At 41.5% G+C, this 12,801-nt stretch overlaps 1 long non-coding RNA gene across 2 annotated transcripts in view; it reads left to right on the top strand.

The window, feature by feature from the left end:
• The window catches only part of LOC310690083, a 52,111-nt gene extending 39,681 nt beyond the window's left edge, over positions 1-12,430 (top strand). Inside the window, exons 2-3 of one of the 2 annotated variants that reach the window (XR_014517879.1) lie at positions 4,744-4,781; positions 11,748-12,430. This is a non-coding gene — a long non-coding RNA (uncharacterized lncRNA). The remainder of the gene's footprint in view (positions 1-4,743; positions 4,782-11,747) is intronic. The other variant, XR_014517878.1, reaches the window with a different exon arrangement.
• The last annotated feature ends 371 nt before the right edge of the window (positions 12,431-12,801 follow it).

The raw sequence follows: 12,801 nt of genomic DNA, 5'->3' as shown, positions 1-12,801 counted from the left end.
CTCTCTCTCTCTTTCAGCGTGGTCCATCAGTTTTCACAAACATCATCTCTTTCTGTCTACCTATTATTCTTCAATATCACATGGCTGTCACTTTGAAGCCCCTCAAGGATAAAAATGCCATAGCTGTCACTACACAGAAAAATGCTGTCGTAATCTTGGTGTAGCGGAATGGCTCAAAACGAGGTGGCCTTGCACCTTGCTTTACAGAAGAGAGTCCTCTATTTTGAAGGCATCTACTATTTGAAGAGCTGCGCTGTCCAAGACTGGTACAAAAATAGCAAGGGCCTTGGAAGCTACCCAACTCCAGTTAGCACCCAGACAGCCAGACTGAGCAGTCGCACAAATCACCTAGTCATTAGATAATGGTTTTGCGTGATCTTAGCAAAAGGCCAAGAAGTGGCACAAATTCTCAAGGAAATTGGCATCGTTATTGGCCGTTCACCACTCCTAGACTGCAAATTGTCTATTCTTTCTGTTTTCCCAGTAGTTAAGGCTGACTACCCTTTAAAATCTTTGGTGATTTCCCTTTTAGTTGCAGCCAGACTGGTTGCAACACAGGGATGTTTCTGTTATTAATGTGGACTATTGGTGTAACCCCCCTCCCCCCCACCTTTCTCAGAAAAATTAACCCATCATTTTCAGATTTCGAAGGGAACTGCTAAAGCCAGGGGTCAGCAACCTTTTTCAGCAGGGGGCCATTCCACCGTCCCTCAGATCATGTGGTGGGCCGGACTATATTTTGAAAAAAAATATGAACAAATTCCTATGCCCCACAAATAACCCAGAGATGCATTTTAAATAAAAGGACACATTCTACTCATGTAAAAACACACTGATTCCTGAACCATCCACAGGCCGGATTGAGAAGGCAATTGGGCCACATCCGGCCCCTGGGCCTTAGGTTGCCTATCCCTGTGACTTTGCTGCCACTAGGACTTTGCTGTCACTTGGACTTTGCTGCCACTTGGAGGGCTTTTGTGATGCATGTGAACAAACAAAGGAAGCTACTTATCCCTTTTTAAAAAATATATATACCGTATTTTTCACCCCATAGGGTGCACCGGCCCATAGGGGGCACCTAGTTTTTTGGGGGGGAAATAAAGGGAAAAAAATTATTCCCCCCCCCCAGGTGTGGGGCTGGAGCAGGGGAAGCAGAACAGGCTGCTATCCGCAAGCCTTGGGAGCCTGGCGGGAACTCCCGCCGGTATCCCCAGGCTTGTGGATATCTGCCCGAAGCCCGGGGCGTGCTGCTCAGCGCGCCCCAGGCTTCGGGATGCAGGCTGCTATCTGCAAGCCTAGGGAGCCTGGCAAGAAGTCGGTGGGGATGGTGCTCTTGGGGTCGTAGGCAGCATTCCTCCTGCTCTAAACACGGCGAGTTGAGTTGATGCCAAACAGCTCAATTTTGGTCTCATCTGATCACAACACTTTCACCCAGTTCTCCTCTGGGTCATTCAGATGTGCATTGGCAAACTGTAGACCTGTACATGTGCTGCCTTGAGCAAGGGGACCTTGCGGGCTCTGCAAGATCTCAGTACTTCATGGCGTAGTGTGTTACCAACTGTTTTCATGGTGACTATGGCCCCAGCTGCCCTGAGATCATTGACAAGTTCCCCCCGTGTAGTTCTGGGCTGCTTCATCACCATTCTCCTGATCATTGCAACTCAAGAAGATGAGATCTTGCATGGAGCCTCAGACCAAGGGAGGTTGACAGTTATTTTGTGTTTCTTCCATTTGCGAATGATTGCATCAGCTGCTGTCACCTTCTCACCAAGCTGCTTGGCAATAGTCTTGTAGCCCAGTCCAGCTTTGTGCAGGTCTAGAATCTTGTCTCTGACATCCTTGGACAGCTCTTTGGTCTTGGTCATGGTGGCTACTTTGGAATCTGCTGGATTGATTGCTTCTGTCGACAGGTGTCTTTTGTACAGGTACTGTAACAAGCTGGGATTACAGGTAAGACCTCTCCCTTACAGCAGGTGCTTCTAATCTCAGCTCGTTACATACAGTGAAGATGCCAGGTAGCCTGACATCTGGCTGGTTGATCAAATACTTTCCCCCCTCATGGTATATGTGTAAATAAACCATAGATTTGCACAGTCTCTGCTGTCCCTCATGCTGAGGAAAGCAAACTTTTGGTAAGCACCCAGAACCCCTGGAATCTCATACTGCTGGGAGATTGGCGTGGCATGGAACAATATTCATAGTATATACCGTACATAACTCAATGCAAATATTAACATAGAGTATACTGTACAGTTTTGCAAAACTAGGGCAATCCTTGGAGAATTCGAGTTCCTTAAAATGACAAGATTATTTTTTGCATTTGTCGGCAAATGCAATTCTTCATCAAGATAATGCTATTATTGAGTAGGAGGGTTTATTATTGTTATTATTACAACGTAGCTGGTTGAACTGATTATACAAATGTGAAAAGGGAATTGGAGTGGTTTGTGGCATAAGCTCGCAGGGACGGGCAAAATGAATTCGCAAGTGTTTGAATAGTGCCTAGTACAATGGAGGACTGATTCTAATTAAAGCCTTTGGGAGTTGCTCCAGTAGACATTTCCAATAATATTGCCAGAAAACCTAAAGGCATCTCTCTCTCTCTCTCTCTCTCTCTCTCTCTCTCTCTCTCTCTCTCAACATGCTCTGTTATCTGAGCACTATTAAAAGATAAGCAAGAGCGAGAAGTCTTGCTGTGGAACAGTCACAGCTGCCGCTGTTTCACCTGGAAGTTTTTCTCTCCACAGAAGCAAATAGATTTGATGAAGGATTTACTACTTGAGTGATTGTCTAGTGAAATCTAATGCTACCGAAAAAACACTGTGCAATTGCTTCCTTTTTGGTAACAAGCCATCAGATGCTTTCAAAAACCCTTTTAAGGGGGAGAATAGAAAAAATGACCTATTTGTGAATCGGTTGTATTTGTTACATGCACTTTCATACCCCTCTCTTTAGTCTGAATTACGGTATGTTTGAGTGGCTTCCATCAGGCTAAAAACCCAATAAAAAACGATTAATATCTTCTTTTTTCATTTTATAAGCTCACTGCAGTGACTTTGCAATTGGTAGAATATATGTGCATGTGTGTTTGCTTTTGCTTTCCCCCCTTAACTTTGTTTTTAATTTAATAACGTTTCATTTCCACTGAGTTGGAAATGTAACAACTAAATATTTGTATCTTATCTATTTCTCTTCTCACAATTAACTTAAATTGGTAAGCTCTTCAAGCAAACATAACTTTTTCATAAGCTTACAGAGTTGAAGAAGAATCATTTGGTTTATCTCTTCTACTTTTCTGTTGCTTAAAGCTACACTGACTGCTAAGAATGGCTTCCTTTGCTTCTAAATGCTTGGAAAGTGATTGGTTGTCTATTTCCTGTGTTGTTGTTCTTTATTAAATTTCTATTGCACCTTTAATTTCAAGGACTGCTGGGTGGCCAAAAACAAAGAAAAGGAAAAACAAAACAAAAAACATTTTAAAAATATCTTCTGCAGCTAAAAATTTAAAGGTCAAATGCCTAGGTCAGAGGTTATCAACCTTTTTGTGTCCGTGGCTCCCTTGACCAACTACAGTGCTACCTCGGGTTAAGAACTTAATTCATTCTGGAGGTCCGTTCTTAACCTGAAACTGTTCTTTTTTAAAAAAAAATATTTTATTTTATTAAAATAATTCAACATTAATACATACATATTACGAATATACAGACAAACATACATTTCATACAATCCTTAAAGATATTCATACATACCCATACTCAATCCTACACATACTTCCTTTTCCCACCACCATCCCTCACCCCTCACCCCACCCTTGTGTTAGACTTCCAATCTACTCAATTGCAATTTCTTTCCACTTCTATTACTTTCTTTCACACACTTTTAAACCAACTTTCTACTTCTTTTTCTGTTACACATTGTTATCCATCTTATTTAGTATTTCAGTATTTATAATGGAACTTATTTATTCGAATAGGAGTTCTGATTTTTCAATATGATTTTGCAAATACGTTCTCAACCTGAAACTGTTCTTAACCTGAGGTACCACTTTAGCTAATGGGGCCTCCCACTGCCACCACGTGATTTCTGTTCTCATCCTGAAGCAAAGTTCTTAAACCGAGGTACTATTTCTGGGTTAGCGGAGTCTGTAACCTGAAGCGCCTGTAACCTGAAGCGTCTGTAACCCGAGGTACCACTGTATATGCTTTCTGCGGCAGCCCTGTGGGGCTCAGGAGTCCAGTTAGGTCACCCCTTGCCGCAGCTGCTGCCCCTGGTCTCTGAGCTGCCCCGCTGCCCCAAAGAGAGGTGCCTCCTCACACTGCCCCACAGGGACCTGAGGAGCACCCCCTGGCCAACCCCAGAGGCACCATTCGCCTAGGGAGCTTGTAGCCAGGGATGCTGCAGCAAACAGCTGTGCAAGCCTTTGGGGGCCAGAGACATGAGTGGGCATTAGAGGAGGGAGGGAAGGAAAGAGGGACAGAGGCCAGTCTTGCCCACGGCACCCCTGACCATCATTCAAGGCACCCCAGGGTGTCACGGCACACCTTGAAAACCACTGGCCTATGTGAAAAGGGATGTTTTAAAATTCAGTCTGAATGTTAATAATGAGGCAAGGCAGACAGAAGCACATTACCTTCTTGTTTCCTTAAAAGTGCAACCCTATGCATGTGCAAGATGATTAATGCTTAGAATTCAATGAGATTTATTGCCAGGTAATGATGTGTGTCTGCTCTCTTGTCTACGCAGCAATGCATCCCTCTAAATTCAGTGCGGTTTACTTCCAGGTAAGAGGGGCTAGAATTGCAGCCTAACTTCTTCGCTACATTAGGTTAGAATGCTGCAGAAACTTACCTGGGAGTACACCCAGTTGAACTTAATGGACATTACTTCTGAGTAGACACAGATAGGATTGTACTGTTAGCTCCCCGTCCCCCTTTTCCTTTTAGTTAAGGTCATTACTTCACATGTCTTCTGTTCATTTTAATATTCGTTCACAGAAATAATTTTCGCAATATTGGCAATTCATTTAAACATTTGCTGAGTGTGCACATACCCCATTTGTAACACAGACGTCTGCTTTCTAATAAGCAACACAAGACATAATTGATGTTTGTCATGATTACTGAGCGAAGCTATGTGAACATTGCAACCAAATTGCAAAGTCTTATGTTCATTCTCCAGTGAAAATAAAATATCATTGTAGAGCATGTGCTTGAACCATGAAATTAACAAGTTGTTTTTAATTGACCTGCTTCGTCTGCAAGCAAATAATGTGTTTACTAATCTGGCTTTTTAACTCTCATTTTGTTTGGTTCTTACAGATTAAAATGCATCACACATAAGTATTTATTTCAATAATGGCTTTTATAGAGTTGATATATGTGTGGTGTTCTACACGGTTTTTAAAAACTCTCTATGCAAAAAGTAAAGATCGCCATCTTGTCCCATAATGAAAATTCCAAAATCCCCACTAAAGCCAACCAAAATATTACAAAATAATGTGCATGTTTTCATGTTATCCAGAACTCTTCCCTCAGGTGGAATAAAATTTTTGACTTGTGGTGACAAGGCTGCGAGCTCACCCACACTTACATTTTGCCCCCCTCTTTCCAGACAGAGGCCCGTCCTTTAATGCTCCATGTCCCAAGTGTGTTTGGCTGGTTGTTTTCCCCCAAACTTTCCTCGTGAAAATCTGCTCTTTAAAGCAGAATTGGAGTAAACGTCTATTTGGGTTTTCTGTTGATTGACATTTGCTCCAATGGAGCTTTAAAGAGTGGTTTTTGCGGGGAAAGCTCTGGAGCAAAAAAATAAAGAAATAAAGTTGGGGGGTGCTCAGACACAGAGCTTTAAATTGGTTTATGCTTGGAAAGAGCAGAGGAAAAGTAAGTGTGGATAAGCCCCATTAGTATGCATCTGGTAAGAGCCTTAAGGCAAATGTGACAGCAGACATTCAGATGAGGCTCTTAGGTGCTGTGCATAGACCCTCCAAATGTCTCTATTTTCTAGGGACATTCCCAGACTTACAGAAGCTGTCCAGTTTCTGATTTGATCACAGAATACCCTGCTTTTCCTTAGATGTCCCTATTTTCATCAGAGAAATGTTGAAAGGTATGGAGTTATGCTACCCCCAAGGACATAAGTAACTATGCAACCTTTAGAAGACATCTGAAAGCAACCCTGTATATGGAAGTTTTACTTAATGTTTAATGTTTTATTAGGTTTTTCAATTTGTTAAGGCAACCCAGTCAGATGGATGGGGTATAAATAATAATAATAATAATAATAATAATAATAATCCTCATCATTGAATAGGATGTCCCTATTTTCATCAGATAAATGTTGGAGGGTATGTGTACAGATATCTGGTTGCACCAAGGACTACAGAGGGAGGAACAAACATAAGAAATGGCTATTTCTATGCCTTCTTTATTTGGAAAATGATGGAACCTATGAATGGCCTATTTCTCTTTGAGGTGGTAAATCTGTGTCTTGGCCACTTCTGATTGCAGGTGTGAAGTGATGCTGCCCAGCTATATCTTCACTGCCTCTCTGAGAAATAGACCTATACAAATAAGATCCAATGTATATGCTGAATTCATATAGACTCAAATAATTACTGAATGGCAGCGGCATGTTTCAAAATTTGGATTTTGTGATGGCATTTTTGTCTACATGTTCTAGCACAGGATAAGGCTAAAAAGGTAAAGGTAAAGGACCCCTGACAGTTAAGTCCAATTGTGAGCGACTCTGGGGTTGCGGCGCTCATCTCGCTTTACTGGCCGACAGTTTTTCCAGGTCATATGGCCAGCATGACTAAGCCATTTCTGGCAAAACCAGAGCAGCGCACGCGAATGCCGTTTACCTTCCCGCCAGAGCAGAACCTATTTATCTACCGGTACTTGCACTTTGACATGCTTTCAAACTGTTAGGTTAGCAAGAGCAGGGACCGAGCAACAACTCACTTAAATGGGAACTTTATGCCAGAAAACTGTAATGGGACTCAGACTGGAGTAATTCTTATCTACGTGTGGGATGCGATTTGTCATTCAGCAGCATCCTAGTACATCATTTAAAGATTCTGCAGACTCCCAACGGATGTTTCAATGCTTTTCTTTATTTTGCTTTGCTTTGTTTTCATCATTTGCTTAACCCCTCCTTGTATTGAATGAGTTGTGTTGAGTGACTGAAAATAGTTACCGTAGTTGCATGGTGAATACGAGTGATTGGATTTTGTATCAACATATTTTAGTATATCTTGTATATAATAAAAATAATAATTTATTATTTATGGTTTTTTTAAAAAATAATATTTATTAGTTTTCCAACAAATTAAACACAACACTACAAAACACCAAAAAAGAAAAAACATACAATACAATACAAAAAAAGAAACAAACAAAACAAAACAAAAACCATTTAAAACACAATCCAATTTCAACATCTTATCTTTCTTTCCCTTATTTCCTCGACCTCCTCACACCTCCCTTTTCGTATTCCACTTCTATTAATTGTTTCTGCAATTCCTTTCCATCTTCCTCAGTTTTCTATCCTATAATTGTCTTAACACATTCTAACCATATTTTCCCCTTTAAAGCTCTATTAATCTATTTATACTTAATTCCTTGTAACATTTCTACTAAAGCCATATAACTTCATTCCAACATTTTTCTAACATTCATTAATTTTACAGTATTTCTGTAAATAGTCTTTAAACTTTTTCCAGTCTTCTTCCACCGACTCTTCCCCCTGGTCTCGGATTCTGCCAGTCATTTCCGCCAATTCCATGTAGTCCATCAACTTCATCTGCCATTCTTGCCTGGTGGGTAAATCTTGTGTCTTCCAATATTTCGCGATGAGTATTCTTGCTGCTGTTGTTGCATACATAAAAAAAGTTCTATCCTTCTTTAACACCAATTGGCCGACCATGCCCAGGAGAAAGGCAATAATAATTTATTATTTATACCCCGCCCATCTGGCTGGGTTTCCCCAGACACTCTGGGCGGCTTCCAACCAAATATTAAAAACAATACAGCATCAGACATTAAAAACTTCCCTAAACAGGGCCGTCTTCAGATGTCTTCTAAAAGTAAAATAGTTGTTTATTGCCTTGACATCTGCCGGGAGGGTGTTCCACAGGGCAGGCGCCACTACCGAGAAGACCTTCTGCCTGCTTCCCTGTAACCTCACTTCTCGCAGTGAGGGAACCGCCAGAAGGCCCTCGGCGCTGGACCTCAGTGTCCGGGCTAGATGGTGGGGGTGGAGACGCTCCTTCAGATAAACAGGACCGAGGCCGTTTAGGGCTTTAAAGGTCAGCACCAACACTTTGAATTGTGCTCAGAAATGTACTGTATGTCCAAATTATGCATTACACCAACTAAACATTCAATATAGCTGGTACCTTTGCAAGTGCATATTTAACAACAACAACAACAACAACAACAACAACGTATTATGTTATTGTTTTATTATTTTGTTTTATTTAGTTCCTCCAGCCACTCTGGGTGGCTTCCAGTACAAATAAAAACATAATAACACGTCAAACATCAAAAACTCCCCAATACAGGGCTGCCTTCAGATGTCTTCTAAAAGTTGTTTAGTTCTTTATTTCCTTGACATCTGAAGGGAGGGCGTTCCACAGGGTGAGTGCCACTGCCGAGAAGGCCCTCTTGCCTGGTTCCCTGTAACTGCAACTGCATTTGAAATCCTGAAAATTATACTAGGAATGATACGCAGCACAATAGCATGTATTACTTTGTTCTATTTATGATTTCTTTGAGTGTCAAATAGTTCCCCCAAAAATCCTTTTTGATAGTATCTGCCAGCCAGGTTCAATGGAAATGTGTTAAGATTCTTTAGGCTTGGCAATGTTGTCCCGGACTATCTCTTATTTTGAACTTTGACTTAGCATCTTTGACTGAGCATCTTGCACTTGAGACTCTGTTCTATACTTAACACTTTGCTAAGCCAGAGCAACTCTTTGAACATTGGTATAGATGGATCTATTATATTGCATCTTTTATACCTTAGCAGCGAAACAGAATAATGTTTATACCCCAGGCATGAGCAGAAAGCCCTTGTGTTCCAGCTCTTTCAGATTTGCAAGAGTAATATGGCTATGTAGAGTTAGCTCTATTGCCCTTTATATCTGATATCGTTCAGTTCATATGAGATGTTTAACAGGTTCAAAAACTTATTTCTTCCAAAGAAAGAAGAACTAGCTAGAAGTACAAGTTCTTTTGATGGTTTTCTGGGAAAGAAACCCCACCCCCTGCTTTCAAACCCCCACCCCCTGCCCCACCCCCTGCTTTCAAACAAATTTGAGGATTTTTTAAAAAACAAATGTTGTTCTAATAGAGGCAAATAATTGATTTTTTATACTTTGCCTGTGTTGCAGGTTTTCCAGATTTATTTTCTACCGGGCCATGTTTTGTGTGAACAATGCTGCAACTGAGTATGACTAACCTTTTCCCTAAGAAAATGAGAAAAACGAGATGTTTTACATTTTTGAAACAGGGCTACTAATGCATGAAAAGTGCCTCCGGAGATATTTCACGGAGACAATTTAAGAACAATTGTGTGTGTAGGTAAGGTGTTAGCATCCTGCATATGCAACTTCCATTATTCAAATTCATAAAAGGAAATTTTGCTGTATAGCTTTGTGAATACATTATCCATATTTTCCAAAACAAAAACACCTAGGGTTTAACTTGGAAAGCCAACAAGAAAAATCAATCAACAACGTATCTTGCTGCAGTTTTCACGGCAGAGAGAAGGAAACAGTGTGGGTCCCCAAGGATCTGTAGTGGAAACGATCTCAGCAGCCAATTCTGCAGATGATACCAACTTGTTCAGGGTGGTAATATTCAAAGCAGACTGTAAAGAACACCAGAAGTCTTTCATTGACATAGGTGGACAGGTCTGTTGATGAGCATTACCCAAATAGCTAAATGGAACCACCAGATTCAAAGGCAGTATATCTCAGAATATCATTTGCCAGCCACCGTGTAAAACAGGATGGTGTACAGATAGACCCTTGAATCTGATTCAGCAGGGCTCTTACGTTTTCAGACCAACATAAAAAGGAAGTTACCCCTTTGCAGCAGATTCTGGCTAAGGGTTGCGTGCTTCAAATTTTGCATGACTCGGTGATAGCTGAAATTACTAACCACACCACAATTTCATTATCAGAGCATGGTGTTCTCAGCATACACATTACGGGAACTTTTGGCAATCTTTCCAAAAAGACTAATCACAATTTCCAATTACTGAATGATGTTTATCCACATGCGTACCAGTATTATCGCCAGGAAAAAAACTGAGTAAGCTTTTGTTTGGGCCAAGGAAGCTGGGAAATTAAGGCATTGGAAATTGTGCTTGTGTTTGGTCCTGGAACAAATGAGGATGACATCTCAATATATGGTACTTTAAAAGCAAAATGCCTGCAGATGAGGATTAAGGAGTTAAGGGGAGAAACCTACAAGGAAAAAATGATTATTGGCAAGGAATATGGAGGAAGAGAGTGAACTGGCATTGTGTAAAAGCTCTATAGTGTGCCAGGCATAGGAGGAAGCAAAGGAGATTAGGTGGAGTCATTTAAGAGAACAGGACCTAACAAAGAGATTAAGAGAGCAGCTTGTGACAAAAAGACAAAACTTTTAGATGAATGGTTGTCCCTTTGTACATTTAGTCAGGAATGCCCAGGATTTGGTTCATGGTGTGTTTTTTAATCACTTGGGACAGTTCTGTTAAATTCAAGAAATATGAAAACTTGTCCAGAAAGTCTAACACAGTCATATTTAATTTTCAGAAGTGAAAATCATGATGGGATTAGTTTGAAGGAAGTTGGAAGGGGACAGTCAGGAGTCTCAAATATCTTCAGGAAGCTTGGATATTATCAAAGGCTGTGAAGTATGTAGGGACGCGGGTGGCACTGTGGTCTAAACCACTGAGCCTCTTGGGCTTGCCAATCAGAAGGTCGGTGGTTTGAATCCCTGCAATGGAGTGAGCTCCCGTTGCTCTGTCCCAGCCCCTGCCAACCTAGCAGTTCAAAAGCACACCAGTGCAAGTAGATAAATAGGTACCACTGCGACAGGAAGGTAAACGGCGTTTCTGTGCACTCTGGTTTTGGTCACTGAGTTCCGTTGTGCCAGAAGTGGTTTAGTCATGCTGGCCACATAATCCGGAAAGCTATTTATGGACAAATGCCGGCTCCCTTGCCCTGAAAGCAGAGATGAGCGCCGCAATCCCATAGTTGCCTTTCTCTGGACGTAACTGTCCACAGGTCCTTTACCTTTTTTTTTTAACACAGTATACATTTAAAGCACATGGCTTAGTCCAAAGAATCCTGGGAACTTTAGTTTACACCTCACAGAGCTATAAATGGCAGCGACTTAAACTACAGTTCCCATGATTTTTTTTGAGGGGGCACCATGTGTTTTAAGTGTGTACAGAGCCTTAAACTACTATGATAGAAGCAGAATAATGTTTGTGCCGATTCAGCAGTAAAGAATGGGTTTTCATGGGGGAAGCGCTGGGCGAAAGAAAGAAAGAAAGAAAGAAAGAAAGAAAGAAAGAAAGAAAGAAAGAAAGCACTCCAACATGGCACTTGAAAGCACAGACCTTTGGCCTCTGGCTTTCTAGGCACAGATAAGTGTGGCTCCTCCTAGACAGGAAGGAGGATAAGACTTCCTGCCTCACTGGAGCTTTAGAAACAAGTTCTATCTGAGCTCTGCTGTGTTTGGTACTTCCAGGTTTGGTCTTCTGGTTTGCCCTCTTCTTCTGATTTCTGTTTGGTCTTCACCCGCTCCAGACTTCAGCTCAGAGCACAGCCATGGCGAAAAGGTACAAACAAGCTGAAGAACAAACAAGGAAATGAGGAAAGGCAAAAAGCTTCTTGTAAATGGTGGTGGCTTTACCAAAATGAGAAAAGTATAAGAGGAGCACAACTCTGAAAAAAGCACAATAATTTGAGGATTATATTGCTTAAAACAAACAGTGCACATTTCTTCAAATGCATTCGAATCAAGAAATTGGCCAGAGAGGCAATTCTAGTGCTGGATGACAAACCTGAGAAAGAATGACTGGGAAATGATAGTGAATCTGCAGAAAAGCTAAATTAATTCCTTGCATCTGTCATCGCTGAAAAGGCTGCTGGAAAGACTACCATGATGGGCCAAGCAATTTTGTACTCCAGTTATGTTGGGTCTGAAGATGCACTACCACTGCTTGAGTGGAAAGGCTGCCATATGCGATACACAGGCGGGAGGAGAGAGGAAACAAGTTGTTTGGGAAATCCGAAAATGGAAGAAAAACACTTACAATTGCCAACTGTGGTAGAGGTGATGATGATGCCGACCTATCACACACAGAAGGAACTAATCTGTGGAGATTGAGCTGGAGGCATGTCTGTCACGTTGCAATGCTCCCTCAATGCAAGAGAACCAGGCAGAGCCTAGGAGTTGGCTCCTGTGTTTAGAAGAATCAGGGCACAGGGTAAGAAGTTAGAAAGGTGTCTTGAATTTTGTATTCTCTGTCCAGAATTTGGAGAATTCTCTGGACCATTACAGTGGTGCCCCGCAAGACGAATGCCTCGCAAGACGGAAAACTCGCTAGACGAAAGAGTTTTCCGTTTTGGAGGTGCTTCGCAAAACGAATCTCCTATGGGTTTGCTTCGCAAGACGAAAATGTCTTGCGAGTTCCTGCGGGGGTTTTTTTCCTTCCCCCCCTTTTTCTAAGCCGCTAAGCCGCTTATCAGCTGATCCGATAAGCCGATAAGCCGCTAAAAGCTGTTAAAAGCCGCTAAAA

This window comes from Podarcis liolepis, assembly GCF_965112155.1.
Source record: "Podarcis liolepis genome assembly, chromosome: 12".
In the NCBI taxonomy this organism is placed as follows: domain Eukaryota; kingdom Metazoa; phylum Chordata; class Lepidosauria; order Squamata; family Lacertidae; genus Podarcis; species Podarcis liolepis.
Note: the sequence above shows the minus strand (reverse complement) of the source record. Positions and strands in the feature narration are given on the sequence as shown.